This window comes from Phocoena phocoena, chromosome 8, assembly GCF_963924675.1.
Source record: "Phocoena phocoena chromosome 8, mPhoPho1.1, whole genome shotgun sequence".
Lineage (NCBI taxonomy): Eukaryota > Metazoa > Chordata > Mammalia > Artiodactyla > Phocoenidae > Phocoena > Phocoena phocoena.
The window spans coordinates 10,195,950-10,206,144 of record NC_089226.1 but is presented as its reverse complement, the minus strand read 5'-3'; the positions used below and the strand labels follow the sequence as shown (position 1 = coordinate 10,206,144).

Genomic DNA, 10,195 nt, shown 5'->3' with positions numbered 1-10,195 from the left:
TGATGATGCCCATTCTAACTGGTGTGAGGTGATACCTCATTGTAGTTTTGATTTGCATTTCTCTAATAATTAGTGATGTTGAGCAGCTTTACATGTGCTTCTTGGCCATCTGTATGTCTTCTTCGGAGAAATGTCTGTTTAGGTCTTCTGCTCATTTTTGGATTGGGATGTTTGTTTTTTTTAATATTGAGCTGCATGAGCTGTTTATATATTTTGGAGATTAATTCTTTGCCTGTTGATTCGTTTGCTAATATTTTCTCCCATTCTAAGGGCTATCTTTTCGTCTCGTTCGTAGTTTCCTTTGCTTTGCAAAAGCTTTTAAGTTTCACTAGGTCCCATTTGTTTATTTTTGTTTTTATTTCCATTACCCTAGGAGGTGGATCAAAAAAGATCTTGCTGTGATTTATGTCATAGAGTGTTCTTCCTATGTTTTCCTCTGAGTTTTATAGTGTCCAGTCTTATATTTAGGTCTCTAATCCATTTTGAGTTTATTTTTGTGTATGGTGTTAGGGAGTGTTCTAATTTCATTCTTTTACATGCAGCTGTCCAGTTTTCCCAGCACCACTTATTGAAGAGACTGTCTTTTCTCCATTGTATATCCTTGCCTCCTTTGTCATAGATTAGTTGATCACAGGTGCGTGGGTTTATCTCTGGGCTTTCTATCCTGTTCCACTGATCTATATTTCTGTTTTTGTGCCAGTACCATACTGTCTTGATTACTGTAGCTTTGTAGTATAGTCTGAAGTCAGGGAATCTGATTCCTCCAGCTCCATTTTTTCCCTCAAGACTGCTTTGGCTATTCAGGGTCTTTTGTGTCTCCATACACATTTTAAGATTTTTTTGTTCTAGTTCTGTAAAAATTGCCATGGGTAATTTGATAGGGATTGCACTGAATCTGTAGATTGCTTTGGGTAGTATAGTCATCTTCACAATATTGATTCTTCCAATCCAAGAACATGGTATATCTCTCCATCTGTTTGTGTCATCTTTGATTTCTTTCATCAGTTCTTATAGTTTTCTGAATACAGGTCTTTTACCTCCTTAGGTAGGTTTATTCCTAGGTGTTTTATTCTTTTTCTTGCATTGGTGAATGGGATTGTTTCCTTAATTTCTCTTTCTGATCTTTCGTTGTTAGTGTATAGGAGTGCAGGAGATTTCTGCACATTAATTTTGTATCCTGCAACTTTACCAAATTCATTGATTAGCTCAGGTAGTTTTCTGGTGTCATCTTTAGGATTCTCTACGTATAGTATCATGTCATCTGCAAACAGTAACTGTTTTACTTCTTCTTTTCCAATTTGTATTCCTTTCATTTCTTTTTCTTCTCTGATTGCTGTGGCCAGGACTTCCAAAACTATGTTGAATAATAGTGGTGAGAGCAGACACCCTTGTCTTGTTCCTGATCTTAGAGGAAATGTTTTCAGTTTTTCACCATTGAGAATGATGTCTGCTGTGGGTTTGTTGTATGTGGTCTTAATTATGTTGCGTTAGGTTCCCTCCATGCCCACCTTTTCTTCTAGAGAAAGAAGAGCTGGGTGTTGCTCTGGTGGGCAGAGCTCAGTAAAACTTTAATCTGCATGTGTGCTGATAGGTGGGGCTGGGTTCCGTCTCTGTTGGTTGTTTGGCCTGAGGCAACCCAGCACTGGAGCCTACCCGGCTCTTTGGTGGGGCTAATGGTGGACTCTGGGTGGGCTCCCGCCTAGGAGTACTTCCCAGAACCTCTGCTGCCAGTGTCCCTGTCCCCACGGTGAGCCACAGCCACCCCTGCCTCTGCAGGAGACCCTCCAACACCAGCAGGCAGGTCTGGCTCAGTCTCCCCTGGGGTCACTGCTCCTTCCCTTGGGTCCCAATGCTCACGCTACCCTGTGTGTGCCCTCCAAGAGTGGAGTCTCTGCCTCCCGCAGTCCTGTCGAAGTCCTGCAGTGAAATCCCACCAGCCCCCAAGTCTGGCTCTCTAGGAACTCCTCCTGTCGCCAGACCCCCAGGTTGGTCAGCCTGACGTGGAGCTCAGAACCTTCACTCCAGTGGGTGGACTTCTGTGGTATGTGTTCTCCAGTTTGTGAGCCACCCACCCAGCAGTCGTGGGACTCGATTTTATTGTGATTGCGCCCCTCCTACCATCCCACCGTGGCCTCTCCTTTGTACCTGGATGCGGGGTATCCTCTCTTGTGAGTTCCAGTGTCTTCCCATCAATGACTGTCCAGCAGTCAGTTGCGATTCCGGTGCTCTCACAAGAGGGAGCAAGTACGCGCCCCTCCACTCTGCCATCTTGAACCAATCTCTCTGCCCTCTGTTTTTTAAAGGAGCTTAAAGGTTTCTTGTTGCTAAGATGATCATATAATTTATTATCCAAACCACAGCACTTTTGAGAGTGAAGCAGGGTGTTCTTAGTAATTATGCGTGAACCAGAGATGTAAATGAATACTGTCTTGAGAAAACCAAGACTTGCTGTCATCCTGTTGCCTCCCAGTTAGGAATAAGAACCTTATTCTGTCCATTGCTTTCATACCGGCAACAGCTTTCTCTTTCACCACTTTCTCTCTTACTCTCAGTGTTGATATTCCTTCTGCTCTCTCCAGTCATACCATGTTGTGTTTCCCAAACATAGTCATGCCCTCCTTCCCTGGTGGTCCAGTGGTTAATGTTCCACGCTCCCAGTGCAGGGGGCCTGGGTTCGATCACTGGTCAGGGAACTGGATCCCGTGTGCTGCAACTAAGACCCAGCACAGCCAAATATATAAATAAATAAATATTAAAAAAAAACAAAAGCAAAAACACAGCCGTACCTCTGCACATTCCTGTTTTTGTGTACTGTTCCCTCCAAATGGAATTGCCTCTCCACTTCCAAACCTCGTGACTCCAACCTCTTCTCAAAGCTGCCATTGCAACCCCCTCCCAACACATTATGGGCTTTCATCTCAAAAAAATCCATAGTAAATTTTTACTTCTCCCATCCTTCCAGTCCTTCTTCCCACCTCTCTTCTTCTCTCCTTGTCTTCTTTCTTTTTAAATTAATTTTTATTGGTGTATAGTTGCTTTTCAATGTTGTGTTAGTTTCTACTGTACTGCAAAGTGAATCAGCTATACGTATATATGTATCCCCTCTTTTTTGGATCTCCTTCCCATTTAGGTCACCATGAAGCATTGAGTAGAGTTCCCTGTGCTGTACAGTAGGTTCTCATTAGTTGTCTATTTTATACGTGAATCCCAATCTCTATCTATATGTGAATCCCAATCTCCCAATTCCTCCCACCACCCCTCCTGTTCTTCTTTTCCCATATAAAGACTGAGCACCTTAGGTGTGATAAGCAGTGTCCTAATTACTTCCATGCACTTGGCATAACTTTCTGCTGGTAGTTACCTGTGTACCTTTCCTGTCCTCCCTACAAGTTTATAATCCCTTGAGTGTAGAACTATGTCACACTCATTTAGCAAAATCTCAATAAATGTCGCATGAGCCATTGAACGTTGTAGATCCTTAATAAATTTTAGCTTATTGAAATCAAACAAGTTCTGGAAAAGCAAGTTTGTGGAAAGATAATCTTGATTTTCATACTAAGGAAGGGGTATTCTATTAAAAGTGGTTTTCTTTTTCAGCTGAAACACAAATGAAATTAAGTAGTAAAATTTTGGAAATGTATAGAGGGAAACAGTGGACCCTTCCCTCCTTTGAAGTTTTCAGATACACCACCCCTCTTGGTAGATAACCAAAAGATGCCTGGATTCATTTTTCAAGGAAGGAATTAATTTTTACATTGTTTCTTTTCCCTATCTGCCTGCCTTACCCAAAAGGACAAAGGAGATATCAGAGCTGCCCTGGGTGAAGTGTGGATTTAACTTATTATCCACGAAATCAAATATGTTCAAGTAGTAATTTTCATCCTTGGCTGTGCATTAGAACTGAATGAGGAGTGTCTAGAAATCCCAATGTCCAGACCAAATACATCAAACCAAATTCATCAGAATCTCCGTCAGGGAGACCCGGGCACCAGTACTTTTCAGAGCTTCTCAGGTGGTTCCAACAAGTAGCCCAGGATGAGAACACCTGTGCTCAGCCAGAGAGCGCTGGGTAACGGGTGAAGAGACCCAAGTTGTTCCTGACCTTGGATAAGTTTCTCTCTCTCTTCTGTCTGCAGTCCATCTGTGAAATAGGGTTTCCCCTTCACGTTTTTTTCTGTCCTGCTGAACTGTTGAGAGAATCAAATGAAGTATCAGAACGAAAAGGCAACTAGAGATCAAGACTCTGAGAATCCTGTTACCCCAGTAGGCTCTAGCTGCTGTTTCTCCGTAATAATGGTTCGGTCGTTCTTTGGAACGATGAGGCTGGGTTGGTGAATGCACCTCATATGGTAGAAAGGAAGCCTCTCTCCTCTTTGCCACGCCTTCCTCCTCCCTTTACTCACCATCCTTCCATGGAAAAATCTGCTTGCTGGTTCCCCTTTATCCATCCCCTTTTCCTGTGGCTTAGAGGTGCCACACCATGTGTCTCACTGCTCTACTGTCCCCTGAAATGTGATGGATCCTGAGAGACCTGCCTATCCTTGATCCCAGCGGTGCCATTTCGTGGTGTGCGAGAATATCTCAGTGCCTGGAGACGAGGACTTTGCTTTGGAGGATCTCTACCCAGTATCTTGTTGGAGTATTTTGTGCATTTTGCTCTCTTTGGATCGCGAGGAACAAACAAAACTTTGCTTATTATCTGGTATTATAGGGATAATAATATCTAATGTTTGTTAAATATTTTGTGTAAGCCAGGATCTTTTTTGCATTATCTATTTCATATTCACGCCAATCCAGCAAGCATGGCACTATTATTATCCCCATTTGATAGATGAACAAGCAGAGACGTGGAGAAGTGAGGCAACTTCTCGAGTGTCATTGAACTAATAGGGGAAAGAGCTAGTACTTGAATCCAGAAAACTGCGAAACGGAGCCTTTTTTTTAACAGACCACGTGCCAGGCATCGTTTAAAGCAATTTGTCTTTTTTAATTCAGTTACTCTCCATGACAACCGTATGAAGCAGATTCTCTTATGTAGATTTTATAGATGAAGAAATGGGGGCACAGTGAGGTTAAATAACTTGCCCGTGGTCTCACAGGTAAGAGGAACTTGTCTGAATAATAACGTGAAGGAAGACTGACTACGCTTAGCCCCAAATAGCACGGGAGTCTATTACTTTCCCTGCCCAGGAAGTTAAAGTAAGGAGAGCAGGAGACATCTGGCCATTCTGATGCCAGAGGCATCACAGCAATTCCTGACAAGGGTCTGGTGCTCCCCAGATTCCAAAGGCTGTGTGTGTCCACTCAGAACTTCATCCTTAAGGTAACCCGGGGGTGGGTGTGGGTCATCAGCCCTGTAGCCACCAGGCTCTCCTGCCTCTCACGGTGTTTGCTTGTCCCGGAGGCTTCCTCACACAAAGTGGCTCCAGTGACTAATGGACGCGGTGAGTGGTGCCCTGGGGTTTCCGCACCCCATGGAGAGCAGCAAGAACAGGAAGCCGTCAGACTGATGAGAGTGGCTTCTGATGAGAGAGTGGCTTCAAGTGGAAGCCTGGTTGAGTGCTTAATGGGGAAGAGGATGAGTGGATCAAGTAGGGAGCATGTCCACTGGGGACACGTCACACTGGGGAGAGCCAGCGGAAGGCTTGCGAAGCTTCACCTTCTGCAACCGCCCCGGTCACTAGTGTCCCAAAGGGGCCATGTTCTCGTATTCCCTTTTTGAAGGAGAAATCCACCTTCTGGTTTACTTCTGTCCACATTAGGGGTATCCTAATAATCAGATAGACAATAACAAGAGTAGTAGTAGTACTAGTAATAATAATAACAATAGGATGACCGTACTGAGTACTTCCTGTGCACCAGATTCTGTACTATGAGCTCTGATGAGTTATCTTATTTGATTGTCATAATGACAAGGCAAGAACTATTATCTCTACTTAGTAGATGAGGAAAATGAGATGAGGGAGGTTGGCTGAGTTTCCTGGTGTCCCAGCCAGGAAGTGGCAGTCAGGAGTCAAGGCCAAGTCTCCGCAGCTCTGCAGCCAGGACATCCTTGGCCTTCCTGCCCCGCCCCACCCCCACCGCCTCCTGCCGCTTAGCAGTCCCACAACCAACCTCGTCATCACGACACCTGTCACTTTCCAGATTTAGAATTCCAGAACCCAGCCTTCTAGCTCTGTCAGGAAGTAAAGGTGATTTTTCTACTCTCTCATTTAAAAAAAATCACCTTATTATGAATTAAAATACAAACGCAGGGGAGGACAGCCAAGCAATAGAACTCCATCAGCCCCCTCAGTGCTGTCTGCTGATCCAACCATAGACTCTCCCCACCCTGAAAGTCATCGCCCTGCTGACTCCTGTTGTCATAATTTTCTGGTGTTTCCTTTCAGTTTTATCGTTCGACCAGAACTCTCTCGACATGCTAGTGTAGTCTTTTCCATTTTAAAAAGTCGACATGTCTTCTGAGTCCCTGTTCCTCTCCAGGTTCACTTTTCATCGGTTTCTTTTCCTTACACTTTATTTTGAGAGGAACTCGGGGCGCATGGCCTGTGGAGTTCCTCGCAGTCTGGAGTGTGCTGCCTGCACGCTCGCAATGCAGTTCAACAGTTCTCTGTCCACTTCTTTGCCTGCAAATTTCTTGCTGGACCCAGAAGTTTGACCTGATTAGGTTTGATCTGAGTAGATCTTTTCGGCAAGTTCGTGGGTGGGAAGCACATAACATCTGTCTCTCTTTTATCGACCTTAGTAATCACTGATGCTCGTTGTCTAGATTCATCAATTCATCAGATGTTGCAAAATGGTCATGTCCCATCATTTATTTTTTTATGTATTTGTTGGAATACTTTAAAAAGGAGGTGCTTCCCCTTGGCAACGATTTGATTATCTAGTGTTGTAGTTGATATAGGGGGAAAAAAACCCAACAAATGTTGACTGTTTCATTTATTTGCTAGTTTTCAAGATAATGAATTAATTCCCTGAACTACTGAAGGGACCATTGAAGATGACCAATTAATTTTTGTTGTTTTAAAAATTGAATCTCTCTAAAAACAGATACTGTATATTAACGCATGTATGTGGAACCTAGAAAAATGGTACAGACGAACCGGTTTGCAGGGCAGAAATAGAGACACAGACGTGGAGAACAAATGTATGGACACCAAGGGGGGAAAGCGGCGGGGGGTGGTGGTGGTGGGATGCATTGGGAGATTGTGATTGACATATATACACTAATATGTATAAAATAGATAACTAATAAGAACCTGCTGTATAAAAATATATGAAATAAAATTCAAAAAAAATTGAATCTCTCCGAATTAGGAGTTTGGGATTAACATATACACACTCTTATATATAAAATAGATAAACAGCAAGGACCTACTGTATAGCACAGGGAAGTATACTCAATATGTTGTAACAACCTATAATGGAAAAAAATCTGAAAAAGAATATACGTATAGGAGTCCGGAGACCCCGGCCTTGGGCACCTTCACGCTGTCTCGGAGCGCATAATGCTGTGAGCAGGCAGGCGCCGCGCCGGCTGACCCGGCTGGATCTGCGCGTGGCAGGCAGGGACTGCGTGCGCCTTCGGGGACTGTCGGTGCCGGGCGCCCGGCCCCGGGGTCAGCGGCTGGGATCCTTGGCGCCGCTGGTTTCTCCATGCTGTGGAAGGGACTGGCGGATGTAACCGGCTCTCCAGAAACCCCTGCTTGGCTGTAAGTCCAGGAAGGCCTCTTAGACCTCCATCTCGTTTCAGAGCCACTTCAGAAGCTACTTGAGAAAAATGATGTGACCGCTCCTATCAAAAAGGATATTGGGAAACTTGTAACATCTGTGAAGAGAGTGGCCCTTTTTCCCTTTTGCAAAATCGACATCTTCAAACTCCAAAATGTCAGCCAAGACCCCAATTTACCTGAAAGCTGCCAATAACAAGAAAGGAAAGAAATTTAAACTGAGGGACATCTTGTCTCCGGATATGATCAGCCCTTCCCTTGGAGACCTCTGCCACACCATTCACATCGGCAAAGAGGGCCAGCACGACATCTTTGGAGACATTTCCTTTCTTCAAGGAAATGAGCTTCTACTGTCTTTGGAGACATTTCCTTTCTTCGAGGAAATGAGCTTCTACCTGGAAACCAGGAGAAAGCATGCACGGGCCAGTTCCCTGGGCATAACGAGTTCTTCCGGGCCAACAGTACCTCCGACTCCATGTTCACAGAGATGCCCTCCCCGGTGCTCAAAAATGCCATCTCCCTCCCAACCATCAGAGGGCCCCAAGCACTCCTGTTGCCCTTGTTGTCACTGGTGACATTCAGTTCCAAACAGGAGTCCTTAGGGCCGGGAAGGCTGCCCCGGCTTAGCTGTGAGCAGGTCATGGAGGAGAAGGCTCCAGAGAAAAGTAATCTGTTGGAGAACGGGACAGTCCACCAGGGGGACATCTCGTGGGGGTCCAGCGGGTCCGCATCGCAGTCCAGCCAGGGCAGGGGCAGCCTCTCCGAACAGTACCCAACTGGGCGGCGGAGGACACATTTGACCATTCCGCCCCGTGCGAGCTCGTCAAGGAAAAGACTAAATCAGAGGAGTCCCTCTCTGATCTCACGGGTTCCCTCCTCTCCTTGCAGCTCGATCTTGGGCCCTCATTTCTGGATGAGGTGCTGAATGTCATGGATAAAAGTAAGTAACAGGACACCGCTGGCTCTTTTCCTTTGGGATAAAAGGTATCAAAAACCAGAACAAAACAAAACTAACCACAGTCAAAGAGAAGAGCTTCGCTGGCTATACTTGCTGTCACGTGATGGGTTTTCTAAAATGACGTTCCTACAGAATGTGTTTTTACCTGATATATGCCCTGTTTGCAAAAACAGTGAAAGAAACAAAAAAACCTATCCTGGCAAAGAGAGGAAGTGAGTCAGAACCCATTTTCGGCGGGCATTGCTGACGTACAGCTCACATTTTTTTGTTTTCAGACCTTCAGACATGTAAGAAATCTGGCTTGGCCAGGACTGGCACTACTTATGAAGGGCTGTGCCAGTCACATTAGGGACCTTTACAGTACTCTGGCATTTTCTGAGCACGAGGAAGTCAAAATTTATTTAACACCCACGCCTTTTTTCTAGACTGTTTTCTATATTGTTTGGGCTCTCCCCGTAGCAAATTCTTCCGTGTTAGAACTTTTCTCTGTTTTCACATTTGAACAACTTTATGGGTTTCGGGGATTTGCTTGTAGCTCTTAGATATCCCTATATGTCTATATGGCAAAATTTTGACTGTCAGCTACATGTTGGTAAGACACAAGCAAAGTATTACTGTGACTAAGTTATTTTTAAAGTTAAATGTATTTTTATGTGCCTCTGGCTTTTTATCGCAGAGTCTACATTTTATAGGTACTACATCAAATATGGCCATTTGACTTTCCATTGGGGTTCCATTGTAAGCTGTGTATGTTTGGAAAAATCATTCATACTTAGCTTTATCTTTTTTTCTTCATCTGTTATCATACTTTACTCACAATGCTTCTGCGGAGACTGTGGGCTACACCACATAATGTTATTTGGAAATATGGGTGTTTTAGTACAGTACAGACGTGCATTACATGGTACTTCATACAACACAACAAAGAGTAAATGTTAAAATAAAAAAAAGAATATACGTATGTGTGTGTGTGTTTATATAAATATATATAATTGAATCACTTTTCTGTAACCTGAAACTAAACAACATTGTAAATGAACTAGACTTCAATTTTTTTAAAATGGTTGAATTAAAAAAATCTCATTATGGGGGAAAATGCCCAATTCCAGAAACAGACTTTTAATTATGTTGTACTTATTTTGGTAAAGATGCATGTCTTCATTGTGAATCTGGGATTTGTATACTATGAGAGTGATGATACAATTTTATTTAAGCATAGCAATATAATAAAGAAATGTTGAGAAGTCGTTTTTTAGAAAACTGAATCTCTCATGTTAAAAATGAGGTAACTGAGAGCCAGAGAGGTTAAGTAACTGACTTAACATCACACAGCACATTGATGGCGGAGCTGGGTAGTGCTCTGCTGCCTCCCAGTTCATTCTAATCTTCCCCTTTCACGAGCAGAACTCAAGACCTGGAGCCGTAGACTCCAAAGCTGTCTGAGGATATCTGAAAGGGCCAATAAATATTCGAAGTATTGTCCAGCACCCTTCCTGGCTCATTGCCT

The 10,195-nt window shown here is 43.8% G+C and overlaps 1 pseudogene; it reads left to right on the top strand.

The window, feature by feature from the left end:
• The first annotated feature begins 7,885 nt into the window (after positions 1 to 7,885).
• LOC136127272 (cdc42 effector protein 3-like) lies at positions 7,886 to 8,678 on the top strand (annotated as a pseudogene).
• Positions 8,679 to 10,195: the final 1,517 nt, after the last annotated feature.